The following is a 10308-nucleotide window of genomic DNA, read 5'->3' on the forward strand; positions in this document are numbered from 1 at the left end:
TATGTAAATACTGTTTAATTGTACAATTTCAAGCTGATCTCGACCGGAATGAATCGTCAAAACTGTCTCCTCTCATTGTGCGTGGATTGATGGTAAAAATCTGGAACATAAAATTGTGTCTACTACACAAATGGAATCATATTCGCAAATGCACTGAGCGATCTGATTATTCCCCTGTGAGGAAATATCATTCATGTCCATGATTGCATGGAGGAAACTTTTTAAACCTAGCAAAGCGACATAGTTTGTATCAGTACCCTTCATACGTTTAGGGACCTCATCATCACCACCACAGTATGTTGGTAACCAGACTCCTCCTTAGGAACATTAGCTGTGCCTCACCCTTCAAAGACAGGGCGTTTTCATTTCCCTGTCAGATTTCTTCAGCCACTGTCAATGAATAAAACTGGTGATTCTATATAAAATTCAACATATTTTTATATTGTTAACTATTTCCATTTAAAGACCAAAACCAACAATTAATTGATCCTACTCACAAGTATTACCTGTGTAGTCTGATATATCTTATTTCTATAGACCTAATTTGTTATGCAATTAAAAACTCATCATTGAGCTATACTGCCTTGCCTTGCCTTCAGTATGATAAACTTGGACATTTTAGTTTATTTTGAGACTATGACACATACACCAAATCTGCTGCCGTAAATACTCACTCGTCAACTCTCACTCCCAACTTGTGCAATGAATCCACAGATGGAAAAAAAATCCCTAAAAAGTACTGTGCACAGCTTTTTTTTCGACATTATTTTAAAAATGAGGGTGTTTTATTTCTTTTATTTTTGAAGTATGTCTTAGTAAGAATAAATGGGCTTAGGGCTGTTTGCTATACAGGCAGCATAGAGAAGTCAGAAAGTTTTTGGAGTTGGACTAACACATGGTATTTTTTTCGGATTTGTGGACAATTACAAAAATATTGTGACCATATGGTGAGGGATTATTGCATTTTGGCGGTGCTCAATTTCACTTTTACCTGCAAAAAAAGGTGATCTGGTTACACTGGTGGCTTGTTTGCAACCTGTCTAATTATCTGACCACTTGTATTACTTGCCCCCATGGGCCTTTACAGTAGCTACCTTCCCAGGTACCAAGTTATTACTAATTTAAATAATGGCCAAATCTACAAAACAAATACGACCCAAGTTGTAGTAGACCAGAATTGTCCTTTAATATGGTAAAAAAAATGTGAAGGTATTTGCTTTCCCTGGGTTGCATATACTCTCTTGTTGTAAAAATTTTGATTTCTCCATCTGATATTTCTGCATGTCAGCAGGCACCGTGTTGCAAACTACCAGAACGTATACTACTACTAATGCTTCAAAGATTTTGAGAAAGATAGAAATCAAGATCCAGTGACCCAGGAAATTATACTGGCTGAGCTGTGCACCATATTTCTTACCCGTATATAATCAATCTTTGCTGCGTCCAGACCAATTCGCACATTTTAACAGAGCAGACCCCAGAGCCAAAAACTGCTCAATGCTGTCAGTCACTGCATGTGTAAACTCCGCTGCTCAAGCTCGCTTCTAATCATACGGGTCAGATAGAAGTTTAGCAAGTATTATTCATATGTGTGCCAATTTACACTGATCTCCTTCCTTTGCTTCATGTTTAGTTAACATGCTTGATTAGAATTCACTCTTTGGCTATGTATTTCATCATGACAAATACTCTGTGGTTTTTACGCTGCAAAAGTGAATACAGATGTCTTTTAAATGTAAAAATGAGAACAAGAGCCAAAACAACATTACAAAGAAGCTCCATGAGTTCTTTCTGATTTATTATGCCTGTTTCCCCTTAAATCTCTGTTGAGTAAAACTTTTGAAAATGGCTGACTTTCGGTGATGCATGGGCCGGCTCACACCTAAGCCAAAGTGAGATGATGCCATTGCGAAGCAACAAAAATGTACCTTATGTATTTTGCTGAACACTTTTTCCTTGATAATCTCCATAATCTCCTTTTCTTTTGTAAGGAATAGTCAAGTGTACTTTATGCTAATGTAGATGAGAAAGGAAGTGCCAAAGCACCTTTTCTTAACATTTAGTTACTACAAATGTATTTAGAAAACCTTCCTAAATAAGAAAGAGCTGATTCAGCCTGCGTGGAGAAGGAGGGGTGAAAGGAACAAAGCAGTGCCGCAAGAGGGACAAAACTTTCTCCATGCAGCAGCCAAAATATCTTCAGCATAGCGCTGTGACAAGGGGAAGGTTTTCTCTGAACAGGCTCACCAGATTTGAGAGTATTTTAGATGCAAAAACAAAATAGAGATACACAAGTAGGAGGCTTAGTTTTCAATTGGTTGTGATGGCTTTTGAGTTTTTTTCCTTTCCATAAATACCGTATGTGCTTTTATTTTTTGTTATAGTCATCCCGGTCTTAAAGATCCTTGACCTTGTGGACCCTTGAGCATTCCACCACAAAGGAAGTGATTGTTCTGGCCCTGAACAAGGACAATGCATGTTTGTCATCTCTGAGAGCAGTGCGGGGGTGTAAGAGATATACAGTAATCGTATTGTGCACACATCAGCGTTGCCTGCTGCATGCTGTATGTTCATTGAGGTCACTTACTGTAAGGGAAAAGAGTATGTTGGTCGGTGATAAATCCACAAGTCTAACCATTAATTACGCTAATGTTTTTCCTGTTGTTTTCTCAGCTTTTTAAACAGCTCTAGCATGTAGCAAAGAATGTTGTATTTCATTGACTTTGCAAAGAAAATGTCCTCCTACCTTTGAATTATGGCACCGCGTGCCCACAAAACAGATTTTGCAAGTGCAGTGCAGTCAACTGTTGATTATAATGGTGGTTTGAAGTGTGAGGCCAACTTGATCGTTTCATAAACAGTAAAGCAGCATTTGTCATAGCTGCATTTGACAGCTCATGACAACGTGTGATGAATAACACATGCTGTGTTGAGTAAGAGAACCGCAGGGCTGTGGGGATGGCCCAACAGCCTGAAACGGCAAAGAGCATCTGGGTCAGCTGGAGGGATAAAACCCTCAAATGGAGATAATCCAAGAGCACTGACAGGGATCAAATGCGGTAATGCCCGGACAAACAACAGGGCCGGGCCACATGAGATAAACATTAGATGCCACATGCAAAGATCAATTGTGTGTTGACACATGCAGACACACCGTAGACAAAAAGAAATGCACAATGTAAAACACACATGTACATGTGCATGAGCCACAGTTTTATTCACGCTGCATGTATTTGTAAGAATATAGTTACAAAAAATTATCCCTGCTATATTTTGATTTTTGAATCTGCAGCCAACTGTTTTTCACTTGCACCGGCAGGGGTGAATGGGTTCATGAAGTCCCATGACTGAAGATAGGCAGCTCATCTGAGTGTGTTATCAAGACCTGCCCACATCTTGTTCAGGCATGTCTGCCAGACAATCTACAGTAAGCCTATCACTGCGCTCCGAGGGAAAACAAACAAGACCCACATACACAAATCTGCAAAAACACTTGGCAGCATGGCTTACTTGTCCTTAAAAAGCAGGTCACAGGTACATTGAGGGGAGTCCCATGGCTTGTTTGTGCCACAGCATTTTTGGCTTTGTGTCAGTTTCAGGCTGACTTTCTTGCAGAACACAGAATATGGGCCAGCTTTTCTCAACAATAATAGGATAAAGTGCCAGGAGAGCCCACGTGATCGCTTTACCTGAGATGACCCTTCTCCACTTGAATTTGACTCACGCAACGGCTGTTGCTGCGGTTTTTACGCCTCCTATTATGTTGTAACATGACCTGCTATACACCCAAGACTAGTAGTAAACTACCAGTTGAATGGTTTCCACTGGAGCTTGTAAATATGCTTATTAGTTGTGCTTTATTTAATTTAAGTTGTAATGGTGTGGGATCTTTGCCTGACATATTCAAGTAATTTTTGTCAAAGAAAAGAATTGCACATTAAATTTAAAAATTCTCCTTTATGTGTGTACACTTCACAAGCTGGTGGTGGTATGGTATGGTCATTGTTGGGGAGTAGGCCTAACTTGTTACTGTTTATGTAAAGGCGTTACGTTATTTAATTACAAAATTTAGGTAACTGTAATCCATGAGAGTTACTGGGAAACAATGTGTAATTAAATTACAGTTACTTATGAAAATGTTCATGATTACATTGCATTACATTCAAATCGTATTATAGCACCATATTTTAATAGGTACATATCCAGTGGTTTATATCACCATACATGAGAAATTAGCTATGCTGGCTACACTTCCACCTCCGAATACATTAACAAAACGTAGAGCTAAAGTTCTTTCTCCTTGAGTAAAGATATAATGTGCGATCTGATATCAGCACTTAATCAATGATCAAATCAAAAATAACAATAATCAAAAAGTAAATATGTTACATTGAATTAGTTACACTACTATTACATTTTACATAGGGTAACTTGTTTTCGGTAACCTATTACAGTTCTAAAGTAACCTAGAGATGATGCTGTTCAAATTAATATAATACTCTATAATTATGCAATATCAGTAAGTTGTGAAAATCAGTGTCAGTGTTGTAAATGTCCTCATGTTTGAATAATTATAAGAATGAAGTTTATACAAGGTTAAAGTCAATGCAGTGGTGCAGCATTAAAGTTTTAGTGCGTAACTTTTTGATACAAATGAATGTCCGTTACATTCGGAACATTTCATTTAAATCCTCCATGTCTTCCTTGGCTACTGGCACTGCATGGAGGAGGGGGTGTGCGGTCATGAAAGGCTTGTATTATATGGATGTGCTGGTCATTACTTAGAATTCCTCATGGGGGTGGCAAAAACTATTCGTTATGGCATTAAACAACAAATAAGTCCTTAATGTTCTACGTGCTCTGATTTGGTTTTGAGATGATGCTGGTTTATGCTGAGCCTCCATTTTCAAGTGGAGTGTGAGCCGATTTCCAGGTTTCTCAGACATTTTGTTGGTGACTTCCCATGGAAAACAAGCTGATCCTCAAGAGACTGAGAAGTGGCTGAGGTGTTCATTCCATAACCCCTTGTCCAACCTATCTGGCTGCCACTTGGCCGTTTGATGAGCAGATCAGATACCTTTCGCACTGAAAAGATGGAGTTATTGATCCGGATCATATTATTTTTACGTACCAAAAGGCCCAATATTTCCTCACAGTTGAACAGCCCAATGCCAATTTAGTGTTATGAGTGACATTAAGTATGAGAGCCAATACTTTCCAACATCATCTCAAGCAATGTTAAAGCAATTAAAATATTGTGTTCCTCTCCAAACACTGCTGTTCACATTAAAATGGAAATTTTTTTGGAGCTCTGGGTACTGCAGAATATTTGCAGTATTAAGATATTAACAAATATCAGACTGGGCTGATAACATGAGTGGATGATAATTTCACTAGCTGATAAAGTAGGGAAATAGCACTATATTTTCATATTTGACTCTAAAATATAATATAAATATAATTCCTAATTTGCTGATTAGATGGCATTTATGAATTAGATGTGATCCTAGCTGTATGCGATCAAAATATACAGTGTAACAGTGTATTTAAACAGCTAAAGTTGGTGCATATATGTGTGTAAGTATTGTATTTCATTAGGTTGCTGAACTGTGTTTTAAAAACTCCAACCTGCACTTTTGGAAAAAATCTTTCAGTCAAAGTAACTAGTGGGTTTTCTTTTTTTGTAACTTGAGACACACCTTCGAAATTCTCCGTTGTACAAAATGTAAATGAAGACTGAAGACTTAAAGGAACAGAGCGTTGATGACTGTAAAGCATGCCTGTTATAGGGCTTTACCTCAGAGAGTCTAAAGTAGCTGCCTCAAAGTAACTTGAGCCAGGTTGGTGATGTCTTTTCCATGTGCTGATTCTTGTTCTTGATTGGATACATGTGGTTAGGGTTCTTTATCTGCTTTCATTTTGTTTTTGTTTTTTGTCCCTGTCAAAGGCAACTGATAAAAACAATCTACCCTAACCGCCACCCTAAACCTCACATCACGGTATCGCTCACAAGATTTGCATCCACATCATGGCCAAAGTAACAGAGAGTATGGTCTTCAGGTAACTTCTTCTTTTCTCAAACTTCAGGATGAAACTAACTTTTCTAATATTTGAATGTGTTTTGTAATATTGTAAAAAGCATCTAAATGTTGAAAAAATGTTTTGATTGGTAGATTAAAGAACTTGAATTACAGTTACAGTTTGTTATTAAGTGGACTTTAAACCTACAAGTTGTAAGTAAGTGTGGGTCCTATTACTTAAAGTAACTATATGTAACTTTTAAATGTTTCTAAAACTGTGTAATTTTTCATCTGACGGTCGTAAATGACCTGTAACAGCAAACGAGGCAGTGAAAAGAACGCTACTTCTCATAAAGTTTTTATTAATGCCTTTGCCTGGGTCAGATTTTTTACAGATTTTAAAAGCCTGTGTTATTGTATTCATCCAGGTAAAGGGTAGCAGGCAATATTTCTTATAGGCCTAATTCTATTTTTATTTTACTTAAGAAGACAATTACGTGATTGTAAATTATTCAAAACCAACCCCGGATTGGCCATCTGGTATGTAATATGCCTTATTTTATTCATAAAATAACTTTACAATGCGCAATGTGGTTGTTGTCAGTAGCCTGCATTAAATTATGTCCCCCTTCCATTTAGGGACAGGTTTTATTTCTTTTCACTCCCTGTTTGTGTTGGTGTACTATTTTCTTTTCCATGATCCCTGTGTAACGTTACTTGTGTAAAGCGCCCTTGGGTTTCATGAAATGTGCTAAATAAATCTAAGTTGTTATTACATGGGTTGCTACAACAAACTCTTGATGCTGGAGCTCATGACAAAGTGACAGTTTTAAAGTTACCCAGTTGAGCTCATGATGCTGACTTGAAATGCAACGATGCATCTGTAACACATTCTCTTTATGGAAAATTAATGATTTTTTATCCGAGCAAAACATTCATCGTAACAGGTAACGACCTTTCTGTAATGCTAACTCTGTAATATACAGTGGGCAATACAGAATCATAACGAAAAGACCTTTACAACAGCAGGCGTGGTAAAAAATACTACCGCTTTTGTCCAAAGCGGCCGTTACAATCAATACAAACTGAAAGTTCCATATAGCCATTTTAAATAAAATAAATGGCGTTTCAAGCTAATTTCCACCCATCTGACATCTGTTGTTGGAAAAACCAAACTGATATAATTTGTTTTTTAATACTTTGGTGTTTAGGAAAAAGCCGTGGGAAAGGTAGTGGCAAGTCCATCCAACACATACCAGTGAACGGAACTGAACTAATTGAAGATTATGGTGGGGAGTATGCCATGCCTCGGCCAGCAGATAATCCCTCATCAACTGCCGTCTTGACTCAGAATGAGGAGTGCATTTCATGAAGTAACTCCCCCCATGGAGCTGCAGAAACTGAGAGGCAGCCCTGTTTAATTACTGGCCACACTAACAGCACTTAGAGCAGGTGGAATACAGAGACTGCGGTGGGACAGCCGACTGAGGTTCTGGGAGTATTTTTGGGTGGGGGGTGGGCAAGGGTATGCCTACAACCCCCCCCCCCCAAACTGTGGAAAACAGGAACAATGAGATTTTCTTTATACTGGAGGCTCTGCAGCTTTGCTTCAGTTGCCATTGTCTCCCAGGCCTTTTCTTAAACCCTCGCAGGTTACAAATCCAGACGCATATTGAGTCATTCATGCATCCGTCAATGACAGGGTGAAGCCCACGTAGAGACTCCTGCTGGGAATTTAATGAACATGTCTTGCTACGGAGGAAGCTGAGCATGGGAAGTTAACAGACTAGCACCAGGGAGAATGTGAGAAAGTTAGTGACAGCCAAGAGTCCGAGGTCCTGTGCCAGTTTCGATTTACAATCTTGTTTGATTTTATTTTATTGTCAGTGAAGTTGAAACAATGCTCAGTGCTCAATTTACTAAATAATGAATGTTTTATGCAAAATGAGTCCCATTTTCTTAATTCAGAGCAAATAAAGGCCTCTGTTACAAATATAAGGAATGAAAAGCAGAAATGGGGTCCAAACATGGGTGAGAATGGTTTCTTTGTGGAAAGTGGTCTTATTCAGAGACTGGAGGGTGAGCGTCAAGAACTTCAGCAAAGCATTCTGTTTACAAATAAGCATGGCTTAGTTTGCAACGAGTCTCCAGACATTCTAAAGGTCTGGAGCATTCAAGCAAAACATCTCAGCTTTACCCCAAAGCTGGAATTCACATGCTTATGAATGATGGTGAACACCATTGAATTCTGGAAGAAGCAATGAGACAAGTAAGTCGTAATCCTTAATCTAAATATCAATTGGCATGCATGTTGTGTCTGGACTCTTGATCAAGCAGCATAAGAGATTCATTGTCTGAAGCAGAGTATAGAAACAGGGTTTGGGTGTGTATTCAAGGTCTGTTGCACAATTGTTTGAGCAACTTTGAATCAAAAATCAGAATTTAGCTTTTTAACTTGTTTGGTGCTAGAGTGGGTAGAGACCAAGAGCAGCTGTCCCGGGGAGAAAGATAAATCTTTCATTATTTCAAAGTCAGTATTGATTTGTGCTATTGGCATGGTATTGTGTGCACAACATAAATTAAATATATAATGTACAAACATTACAATGTATAAGATGTCACAGGTAAATACAATGACTTGGGAACTGTAGGACAATTGTGTACAAACTTGTTCAATGCACAAATTCACTTCACTTCAAATTCACCCCCTGAGGAAATGCACTTATGATGCCTGACAATCATGGACACTGATGATACAACGCTAAATACGGCTAAATCTGGTACAATTGCCTGATCCAGTACTTAGCAGAATTATCTCCTTTACAGTTCAACATCAAGTCAACAGAAGTGATTTGATGTGACAAGCAGAATCATTGTTGTGTCTTTGTCCTTGGGTCTGTGTCTGAAGCAGCCAGACGGGTGGGTGTTGAGGGCAAAACCTTGTGGTGATTCCAGAGACTTTCTGAGTGAAGTCAGTGTCAGTGGTTCATCTACTCTAGCACAAAACTGCTCTGAAGAATAACAAATAAAATAGTGTTTTGTCTTGCAAACACACATCCATGAATTCATGTAAAAAAAATAATAACAATAACATTAATAATAACAAGAATTGCAAGCAGTTATGACGAGATCCAAGCCAAGCCTCAATGCCCAGTCGGCCCCCGACACAAGTCGACCCCGGCGACCCGGGGGGAGCGCGAAAGCGGAACCCAAAGTGGTGGTGATCCATGTGTCCGTGCGACGCTTCTGTCGCGCCTCGCTCTACTCTATTCTTAAGGGTGACGTCAAGCGACTTCAACATGCACACAAAGCATTACAGGAAGGCGGCGCTTACTCTTTTTTTTAAATGCTGCATGCTGAAAAGCTGGCCAATGCCCATCTTTATGCAAATGATTCCGTTGAATGTGACGCGCCTATCCAGTACAAGTGGACGGAATCTTTCAAACTGACTTTTGTCAATCTGAAATGAAGACAGCTTTAGCAACTGTATGGCCTATTTCTCGCTTAAAGGAGAATGCCGGCCAATTTTTACGTTAATATTGATCACTATAAATATGCATGTATTTTCGATTTATCTGGCATTCCAGAACATACAATGGATGGTTAACGCATGGTTAATCTGGTCAGTTAAGACATGTCTTTTTTCTACACATTTGGAGATACTGCAAAAGAAATTGAAATATCACTGTGGATTACAACATGGCCCAAAAGCTGAACCATTTGTCACAGTGCATTCAAATAGGATTTACCAAATGTAAAAAAAATAGGCAGGAAGTTCTTTGTGGAAACAAGCAGAAATCCCAAACATTATATGACATTTCCTTTGGCACAACATGGTGGTGCCTAGCTCCTGCCCTGAACTTGCCGCTCTGTGAACCCAATCACCCCGTCCAGTAATCCTCGCTCTCCTAACAGCCGTGAGTTTGTCACTTGAACTGCAGAGCCTGCAAGCTGTGCATGCACTGGAGAAGACGCGTCACAAACGACAGTCACACTCATGCACGGCTGATCTCATTATGTTTGTCTCTATTCAATATGCGGTCAACAGGGTTTCGTTGCTCAGGCCACCAACGTGCACTGGCATCAAAAGGACCATACATTTCAGTGGAGGCCTCACAGAAACATGAGTCTTGTTAATGACGGAGGTGGTGTTCATATTAATAGATGCTATCAAGTGGCATAAGTGACCTGGCTTTAAAACAAAACATGTTGCTGGGTAGACGTTGTTTGTGTGCTCAGGATGAAAGGTATGTGCAGCCTGTGTATACTGTCTGTCAAGTCTGGTATT

At 39.1% G+C, this 10308-nt stretch overlaps 1 long non-coding RNA gene across 1 annotated transcript; it reads left to right on the forward strand.

Annotated features, from left to right (window-relative positions):
* Window positions 1–5722: 5722 nt before the first annotated feature.
* LOC116694298 (uncharacterized) lies at window positions 5723–9031 on the forward strand. Its single transcript, XR_004333100.1, has 3 exons — window positions 5723–5840; window positions 5948–6060; window positions 7232–9031. It is a non-coding gene; the product is annotated as an uncharacterized LOC116694298 (long non-coding RNA).
* The last annotated feature ends 1277 nt before the right edge of the window (window positions 9032–10308 follow it).

The sequence above is a fragment of the Etheostoma spectabile genome, chromosome 8 (assembly GCF_008692095.1).
Source record: "Etheostoma spectabile isolate EspeVRDwgs_2016 chromosome 8, UIUC_Espe_1.0, whole genome shotgun sequence".
Classification (NCBI taxonomy): Eukaryota; Metazoa; Chordata; class Actinopteri; order Perciformes; family Percidae; genus Etheostoma; species Etheostoma spectabile.